Source organism: Ostrea edulis, chromosome 7 (assembly GCF_947568905.1).
Source record: "Ostrea edulis chromosome 7, xbOstEdul1.1, whole genome shotgun sequence".
Taxonomy (NCBI): Eukaryota; Metazoa; Mollusca; class Bivalvia; order Ostreida; family Ostreidae; genus Ostrea; species Ostrea edulis.
In genome coordinates this window covers 22,972,982-22,983,432 of record NC_079170.1, presented here as the reverse complement: position 1 = coordinate 22,983,432, position 10,451 = coordinate 22,972,982, and positions in this window count along the sequence as shown.

The window sequence follows — 10,451 nt, the reverse complement described above, 5'->3', positions numbered from 1 at the left end:
TACGGTGACATTTTAAGGGAACTGAGTTCACATTGTCTAATTATTTTAAAGTCCATCCCAGTTAATAATCCCAGAATTTTAAGATGCACATATAACATGCAATAAAATGTATGTGCAGTCGCAAAATATATTAACCCCATTTATGCCTATTACAATATGTTTAATACATGTTAAACATATGTTTGATATATGTCAAAGAGAGAATACAACTCATGGAGAGGAAATCAAGTACTGACTCAGATCCTCACTTAGGGAGGAACCAATGAATAAATCAGCTCTAGGAACGTTCTTGACCTAGCGGTTGATGTCCTTGCGGGTAGCATCAACTTTAGATGCGCTTTTGGCATTGTGCCATTACTGACGTGGCAGCATATCTGACCAAATGATGGTCATATCTACGGCCATCACCTTGCAATGCAGGTGAGAACATTTAATTCGATTAAATAACTCCAACCTAGGTATAATCCCCAGATCATTGGATCCCAAGTGTACTATCAAATACGTAGGCGCAGGGTTTAGTTTACTATAAAACAAGTTGTCAATCTGTTTCCATTCCATGCCTCTTACCCCAAACCAAAATATCCAGACGTTCTTACCTTGGAGTGTAAGATACCTCCCTCCAGGACGACTGTTAAATGTACAGACATCCCAATGGACAATGGAGGATATCATTATCCAGACTACTGGAAATCTTGATATTTGTTAGTATGGTGCATACATAGTATGATACGCCTACATGATACCTGTATATTAAAACGACAATTGATATAAGAAGTGTACGCCCCTGACTTCCATCTGCCCCATTGTTTGATTATTGCATTTGGATACCTCTCATACCTGCCTCTGTTTTTACCCCAATTCGAAATGAGTGTGTCCTAAATTGCCCATTGTTTATGTTGCAGAATTTTAAGGTTTTGGCCAAAATAGATGCTTTAGGGGATTGCCATCGTAGTGAACTGATCATTGATTGTCTGCTGTAGTATTATTGTTTCTTACCGCTAAGAATTTAGACAGTGAAGTGACAGCACAAGCTAGGTCCCCCGTTTTTAATTTTTTAAAAAATGAGGTTGTCTACTGGCCCATTTTATCCGTTTTGGACAGTCGACTTGTCATTTTAACCTGTCTGCACCCAAATTCCACCACAATGTCAACGTCGCTACAACTTTAGTTACTTGGTAGTTAATTTCTCTGCACGCAAAAACCCAAAGAAAGCTAAGCAAAACTCTGCCCTAAACAGATCTACCTCATAACTTGATGCACAAACCTTGTTCAAAGCTGGAAGTAATTGTACTAGAATACTTAAGGTAAGTGGGACCCTTGTATCCAGACTCTGAGAACTTCTTTCGGCACCCTCTAACAACTTAGTGGCCGTATAAGTGACTTGGTAACATCGTTGAGATGTTGTATTTTGTACATATATGACACATGCGATGCATAGTCCTAATGGAGGCTGGTGTGCGATTTGTGGTAGCTATATAAGTTATGAATTGCTCTATGTGATCCAAAGGTGCCGGTCAAGTCAATTGTACGCTAAATAGATACCTGAAATGGCTACAACTGGATCGCTGCTGTATCAAATTCAATCCCTAACAATGTTAACATGTAGTCGTTTCGATAGTCCTGTCGTCAGCTATGGACCCCCAATTGTGCACAAACTTTATGAAAAATTAGCAAAGTGTTACTACATGTTCCGTCTTCTGACCTACCCCAAACGAAAAGTTATCTAAATAAAGAATAATATTGGAATTGGGTGATTTTTTACAGATCAACCAGTGTAGGAATGTGCTAAATTCGTTAAATAAATCACAAGACAATTTGGAGTCAAATGGCAAACATTTGTCGAAGCAGTAGTTACTTGGGTAAATAGGTAGACGCAAGGCATTTGATAGGTCAGTTTTGGCCAACACGGACAGTGGGGAGTGGAAGATAGGGAAATGGACCTGCTTACCTACCCAAGTATAATTCTTTAGGTGATTTATCTTCGACAAATTTAATTGCCTCTTGCGCAGATTGTAGATTATTGGATATTCTGTATTGCATAGGCCCCAAATAATGCGATGCAAATACAATCTTAAAACCAGTCAAAAGTTGTCTGTCGAGTTCAAAGGGGTAATATTTCAGTTCAACTGACAATTGATGGTAATTAATGGGTGTGGTAGCTACATAATACATGTTGGACTGTCGCTTATTTTTTACCCATGGGAAAGTTGTTTTGAGGATGGGGTCCCCCATAGAAAATACATCTGTATCTAAACTTGCATGGGTTATGAAAGCAGGATCATTTATTGAATGCATAACAGCAGCTACCTGCTTTGGGTGTTTTGTTTGACCCATAGTCAGACTTTATTCTTGACCCTTCCCCCTGGGTACCAACTCCAAATCGTGGAGTTTGTGTTCTAACCCACCCTTGACGAAATGAATTATTACTACTCGCGGTGTTAGTGCCCGCAAGTTGTAAAGGTTTACATGGTGCTACGTTAACGTACATCACCCACAACTCGTAATCAATAATCTCACAGAATGATGCAGAGTAACGCTCCTTCTTGAGGCTGTATTGTTCATCGTAACTAGCCCACTCCGAATTATCTACTCTTGTGGCAGCTAGTTGTATATTATGCACATATATCTTAGCATATCCTGGGTTTTGTCTCGAAAGTTTTCTAGATATATGGACATTTGAATGATAAATGCAGAAGTCCAAGCTTGTATATCATATATTGGCTTTATGTGCTGTTTCTTAATAATTAATTGACCATTTTCAATTACTATTTCGCCTTTGGTGTGGGCATCAGTACGTATGAACCAAGCTGGTTTTAACATCATTTTACAGCAATGCGAGGTCAATATGATAAACCGCCCAAATTTTTCTCGCGAATGGACCGAGGCACATGAATGCCTATAGGGTCGCGTGTGCGTATATCACTGGTGGGCGACTAACTTGAGCATGCTACCCTAGCGCGAAACCCCCAACACGTGAATAACTCATCTTAAAACCCATGTTTCGCTGATTTCTGACATTAAAATTACTATATGTAATGAGGGGGTACAACCCCCTCCCCTCTGCCTATCAAAGTATATTGGCATGATGGTAATATCGATCTTGCATTTCTATGTGCGCTAGTCTTATTGTCCGCCTCTATAAAAGGGGGTTGGGGTAGGTTGGGTCAGCGACTCAGACTCCTGAACCAAAACCGGAGGCGATAAAGCATATTCAATCATCCCGTCTGTAGATCTACCCGGTCCTGTATCTGCTTTCCGAGTATACTCATGCCCGCTGAATGCGGGGGACAGGCTGGTTGCTTACCATATCCGCTGGATTCCTAAAATTAGAGGACCAAAGTTATATGTCCGCCTGCATTATATGTCCGCCCAAGTGTCACTATATGTGCGCCTGCACAATATATCTGCCTGCTTTTTTAAAGAACTAGTTCAAATGTCCGTCCATATTTTTGTTTATTATTTCATGGCCAGTTGAGTAATATTTCTTCATTTCAATCGTCGAAAGAAGTTTACACTGCATATGCACGTGAACATGAATTAAGTTCGCTTTCAAAGATCGTCGCAATGTGTCAATTTTCGTAAAATCTTTACCAATTGGTATTTTCGATGTTCCTTTTCCGTACATATAGGTACTATTTCGAAAATGTTACAAACAAATCACCCACAAAATACTCATAAAATATCTGTTTTATATTTAGAATATCAAATTTATCAATTAATTATCAATTAACCGGAAGTGTTTCGGACCGGATAGTCTTTCAAAGCATCATGTGATCAGAACGCGACAAGATGGACGAATTCATCTATGAAAGGAAAATATAGCGAACAGTGATCAATTTCATAACTCCTACAAGCAATACAAAAGAAAGAATTGGACAAACACGGTCCTCAGGATATGCCAGAGGTGGGATCAGGTGTCTTAGAGGAGTAAGCATCCCCTGTCTACCGGTCACACCAGCCGTGAGCCCTATATCTTGATCAGGTAAACGGAGTTATCCGTAGTCAAAATCAATGTGTTAAGACCGGCCTAACAATCGGCATGAAACAGTCAGACAGCACTTGACCCAATGGTAGGTTGTATTCCATTTAAGAGACAAAAACAACACCCGGGTTGTCACCTCTATGCCATTCTGGTATTTCAAAATTTAACACAGTAAAGAAAATCTGTCTACAGTATAGTTGGTTGGTTGTATGTTAAAGGTCATATCCGAAAGATTGGTGATTCTCAGTTCTAAATGCCGCCCGTTTTGCGAAAGAATCATCACTATCTATGTTAGCGTCTTATGTTTCATTTGAAACGGCCATGACACTAGCGAGACTCAAATCCAGGACTTCCAAACTACGAGGTTAACGCTCTGCCACTGAGCTACCGCGACCGGTCTCGAGGTTATAGATATGGATACAAACATACATATCAGTATGTGTGTCAAATATAATTATTTTAAATTCAACGCTCAGTACATTAAACACAACCAAATATCTTCCTTGTAAGTAGACATGATTTTTTTTCAGTTATGGAAGGAATTAAGGTGATGAATTTCGACGTATTGAGTCTCTGTAGCAGAGATGTAGCATGGTTGATATTTGCTTGTACTCAATTTGATAGTGACATTAATTGCCAATTCGGTAGCATGTTCACACCGCGAAGTATTGTACCAAAAGCCTATTCCAATTGGAAGAAGCTGATTGGTCGTTCTGATTTCCCCAAACTCACTGCAAAGGACATATACTTGTAATATTACCATGAAATAAAACTCAACAATTATTAAGTACATACCATAATACCGAGGAGTAAAACACATTTTGATTGGAATGACTCCTATTGTCAATACAGATACTACAAATATCAACTTGTTAAATATTTGTTATACGTAATGACGTGAAGTATACGTAATATATTAGCAAACTTGTAAGAATTAAACTAGATGGTAAGATCAAATGTATACGATTGTGGCATGTTTAATATTTGTCAAAAGATATAAACTCAAAACATGTCCAAAGTACTAAGTGGATACAGGGATCACTCGGGCCTCATGGGACAACGCGTCTTGTGAGGCTGCATCCGATATCAAGTAAAGGAGGCCTTAGTGGAAAAAAACCCAAATCGATATGGATAAGCAGCGGACACGAATATACATTAAATGCCAAACTATACAGGTGATACGAGATTTAAGGTGGTACTACGTGTACCATAACACCGTGTTTATAGATATTGACGATATGGTCAAATATAAAAAAAAAAATGTGGTGCAAAATAACTATTTTCATCCATGGGATTTGCTTGGACTTTTTCTTTCTTTTTAATTTTCTTTTTCAGTTAAGAAAAATAGATTTTCGACACTGTGAAACATTCATCTTTAATATGATATATTACATTCGCGAGTGTATAGTAGATTTAAGATTTTGGATGATCTTATACAAACAACCCTTTTGATATCATCAATTTATGAATTATATTTGACGCCACCTTATTTAGAAATATCCAATCAGTGAGGTGTTTTGTCATCAGCTGCTAAATAAAACACGACCTATCTATATTTTTAAAAAGATAGGAGTGAAAACACCATAGCTGTTACATCTATCTACCATGCAAATAGAGGTTATAAGAAATGTTTATTAATAATCATTAAATTTTTATCATAGTGATTCAAATTACATAGAATTTGTAGATTTTTGGGACCATCATTTCTGCAAGTAATAATGTTGCGAAATTCCATTGGTACATGTATGTTTGCATTGCAATAGGCCTACATGATAGAAAGATAAAATATACACAGCTGTACTAAACGTTCCACATCTTGTATGTATTACTCGATTATTTTGTAGGGGTGGGGTGGGGGTACGAAAGTTGTCTATTATACAAATATAACAATAATTAATCCCGTATTAAAATAAGACTGCTCATGTTTTAATATGATTTCAATAACTTAGAGAGAGAAAAAATCCTTTAATAATAGACAAACTCGCATAATACTAATTCTAAATTCAGAGTTAGCACGGAAATGAACCCGTGGATTCCATTTTGATAAAAGTAATGTACCTGTATAAAATCTTAATTGATTATTTGAAGGCGTAATAAAAGAGTCCATGTACCCAACTTCTTTGCTTTTCAATTTTTCAACCTAAGATATCGGTAATTTATCGTCTGTATTTTAGTCGTCGATATATTATCGCCAAATTTGCACCAAGCAACATTCAATTAACCAATGTTCTTAATCACCCCACTTCTTCCTTCTTCCGTGTTTGTGCACGTACATGGAACATTTCAATATTCGTATAAATAGGCTCTGTCATTTCAAAACAAATAATAATGATAAAACGGCAACGGGAATTGCCGAATGAAATTTCTTTGGATATTTTCAATATATATCTACAATAGTCTAGTATATTTGATAGATGCCAAACATTTTCGATGAGGCACAATAAGTTGGAAACCTACAGGGAATGGAAATCAGGTCAAACTTATAACATTTTTGTATCTGTTTGAAATTAGAGAAAAACATAATCGAAAATGGCAGACGCGATCTCTACGTTAAGTTTTCTTAACCTTGCCTAAATATGACTGATATTTCGAGGCAATAGTAAGTATGAATATCATATATAATTATATCTTATGATCATGCAATAACGATGTTCCGCGAAATCGGCGATTATGACGTCGTGATAACGCGACATATAATAAAGGTTGACGTTGCACCGAAATCTTTACTGCCCAAATGTTTAGGCGGTATCCATTAGAATCTCACACGGCCATGTTCTTCCGTGTTCTTTAAAGATTACGTCAGAGACGCAATCATCGAGATGATACTTCTAAGCTATTATTCTAGATAATATGAACATTTTTCGATAGATAAAATCATCCCATATTGTACTGCAGGATAAATAAAATCCATCGTTAAAGGGATTTTTGTTTTACTCAGGTTAAGAAAGTGAAGCGGTAAAGCCTCGTTCTGGATCATAAGTTGTTGTTTTTTATCCTCACCTAGATATCACTTATATTTCCAGATAGAGAAAAGGTGAAGACAATTCTCAAATCTAAAAAAAATTATGATATGTAACCTATAGTGTAATAAAAATAATGCAAAAAAATAATGGATGAATAAATAAATAAAATGTTGATAATAAAATGTTTATTTTAGTTAATAAAAATGCACCTGTTTTCCTTGGTGCACTTTTAAGCTTGTCTGTAGATGAAATTTATAAAAAAAAAAATAATAAAAGAAAAATATCTTGTAAATTAAGTGAACGTGCTTTTCAGTCTTTAATGCACCCATTCACTGGAATGCATTAATAGTTTGGTTTCTGAATTTGTTGTTTGCAGACTCATTTTTTGTGTCGAAGGGTAGCTCTTGTCTGTACAATGTAACATTTGCCGCAAATGTGACATGTGATTGGGCATGAATGCAAGGTGAAGATAACGAACAGTGATCAAACGCATAACTCCTATAAGCAATACAAAATAGATAGTTAAGCGAACACGGACCCCTGGACACAACAGAGGTGGGATGATGTGCCTAGGAGAAGTAAGCATCCCCTGTCAATTTTTTGATAAATTGAAATGGATAGTTCTTGTTATAGAAATAAAGATCTTTTATGAATAAATGGATTAGATATATTTTTACACATGATACATAAAACCTGGCGCCCTAAATTGTGTTTGTGAACACAGTGTTAAACTATATCTAGAGTGAGCCGCATGTGCAGATATTTGATAGGACTTGTAAACCACGTGGGGACGTGAGAACACCAATATTTCTAAGAAGTATATCGATAGTATGCAGCGTTCCGTCATGGGGTATTGCAAAGTCAACTAAAGGAGCAAGCTAAAAAAGCAGAAAATGAATTGTTTTGTTGTAACACTCTTTTCTCCGAAGCCGTCAATTATAACACCCCATTGATAGTTGAGTCACATAAGATATAAACAAAAACTGGACACGTGCCTTGTTTGGAAAATGAAAAGCTTAGATGTCTTAAATACTTGTTTGCATCAGTTTTTGAGGTTTAGGTTTGTTGCTGTGTTTTACATGTATCGAATACTATCACATAGTAATATCCAAGTAAGTTTCCCCCAAAATTGTGTTGAGGTCCCTTGCAACATGTACGTTCCCACTGGTCTTAATCGTAGAATAATCGTAGTGCTCGTATCAAATCTTACCTAATCTTGACGTTAGTCGTGACAATCGTGTTGATCGTAGAAAATATTTTGACGGTGGAAACAATTTCTACGATCAATACGATTGATTTTCAGTTGTTACAATCGCATTAGATTGTATTCTATATTCTATATACTTGTCATTTTACAGTGATCTGATAATACTTCTCCGGTTTGAATTTCTCTTCTTTATAGCATGAAATCAGTATCAGTCGAATAAAGCACTAAACATTTCGTCACACCTCTGACACAAACGACGCAAACAGCGTTGAACAGAAAACCCATTATGGTTCTAATGTATAAATATAAGGTATAACGTAAGTGAAAATATGTTTGGCCTGCTTGTCATGGTCATTTAGTAAATATATTACAGAAAATATAAGTATGCGCCGATGAACAAATGACAGCATGTAAATTAAGCATAGAGATGTCATCTTGGTCTGGGATCTGGAAATATGAACTCCTGGAGACGGCAAACTATGTAAAATTATGGTAATGCTGATCATAAACCAATGTCCATGAATAATTTACAATGACACTGTCCGATACGCTGATATGAAATAATCTGCACGTAATCCTAGACATTACGCTGAAAAGAGAAATCAAAACAAAAGCAAAACATCCGTCACAAAACTTAATGCGAGAGGGGGAAGGTCGGTTTAGAAATTACGGACGTCTGCTCTCTTTCATATGGCGACGTAAAAAGAAAGAACCTAGTTGACATGCGCAGATTTAAAAACAAAATTAAACGCCGAGCCCGAAGAAATTACCACTAAACCCTCATTCTCTCACCAGAGGGCGCGCTACGCAAGCTTCACTTTCACCTCTGTTATCGTCTGATAAATAGTTCGGCTAACCACATGATCTCACACGGACAAAATAGCGTCTTTGACTCCAACAGAAAGACACGTTTCTGTTCTTTGTGTAATGTCAGATTTTCATCATTATAATCTCGCTAGTTTTGCTAATGTACTTTTATGTAGAGTCCATAGTTACGAAGTGAAAGTGAAATTAATACATTTGACAAGACAAAATAGTACCATAAATATGGAGGTTACACTAACGTAATACAGCGTTTCGATACCTACCAATTTGTTTTTAACTCATAAATTTATGTTTTATTTATGAAAATGATGCAGATTTATTTTATTTTCAAAGACGCTCTGTTTTACAAAATTCTTGTAAATCAGACGATAACAGAGGTGGTGTGGAGCGTAGCGTAACGCCCTCTGGTGAGAGATTGCTAAACCCTGAGAAAAAGTTATCAATCTTTGAAGATCAAGTAAGTACTAGTAAACAGACCTGCACAAATATCCATACTGGGTAGACCCCATTATGTTCGCAGATATTTTGGAGAGTTTATCGACTTGCCTTTATCCTATTGAGTTTTCATTCCTTAAAATTCGATTACCTGTAAACTGACAATATTTAAAACATACCGACAGGGAATGCTTACTCATCCTAGACACCTGATACCATATCTGGCATGTCCAGGAGTCCGTGTTTGCCCAAAAATATTAAGAGATATATCGAATGCATACGTACAACTTTAAAATGTATATGCATATTCTGAGTTTAGAATAGATCTTCTAGTTGACAGCAAAGCCTGACTCAACTACTAACATTATCGACTTACTGTTAAAATTTAATTGTAAATCTGATAGTGGTACATTTAATTCACCAGAGAACCTGCATTATATCATTTCCAGCCAATCACACCTCCAATTGGACATTCGCTGTCGCTGTGTTTTTAGAGGATTTCCCTAAGTCGACCATCACTATTGGAACCAAGACGCATACTCCTAACACTCCTATCTCAACCGTTACATTACAGGTAATTTGTACTTGGAATAAAGATGCCAAATAAATGCTCAACATTCCAATAAATACATGTATATTGTCATTTAAAGTTAAATCGGGCGATCCTAAGTTTGAGACCTAAATATTCTTTAAACATCCCTCTGGCAAATCGTGACTGTCTTTTCAAGACAAATGCCCAACTCTCTATTTTGTATTACTTATAGGAGTTATGAGATTCATCACTGTTCATGATATTCGCCTTTCATAATGATGTTATATATTGTATGGATGCATACTCCTCCTAGGCACCTGACCCCATCTATGGTTCAAGGGGTCTGTATATGCCCAACTATCTATTTTGTATTGGTTATGGGATTTATGAGATTGATCGTTATCTTCACCTTTGATGAAAACTTAAATGGTATATCTATGCAATTTTCATCCACCTGCCAGTATATACGAAAAGAACAGCATGATATATTAAATTGAATATGATATT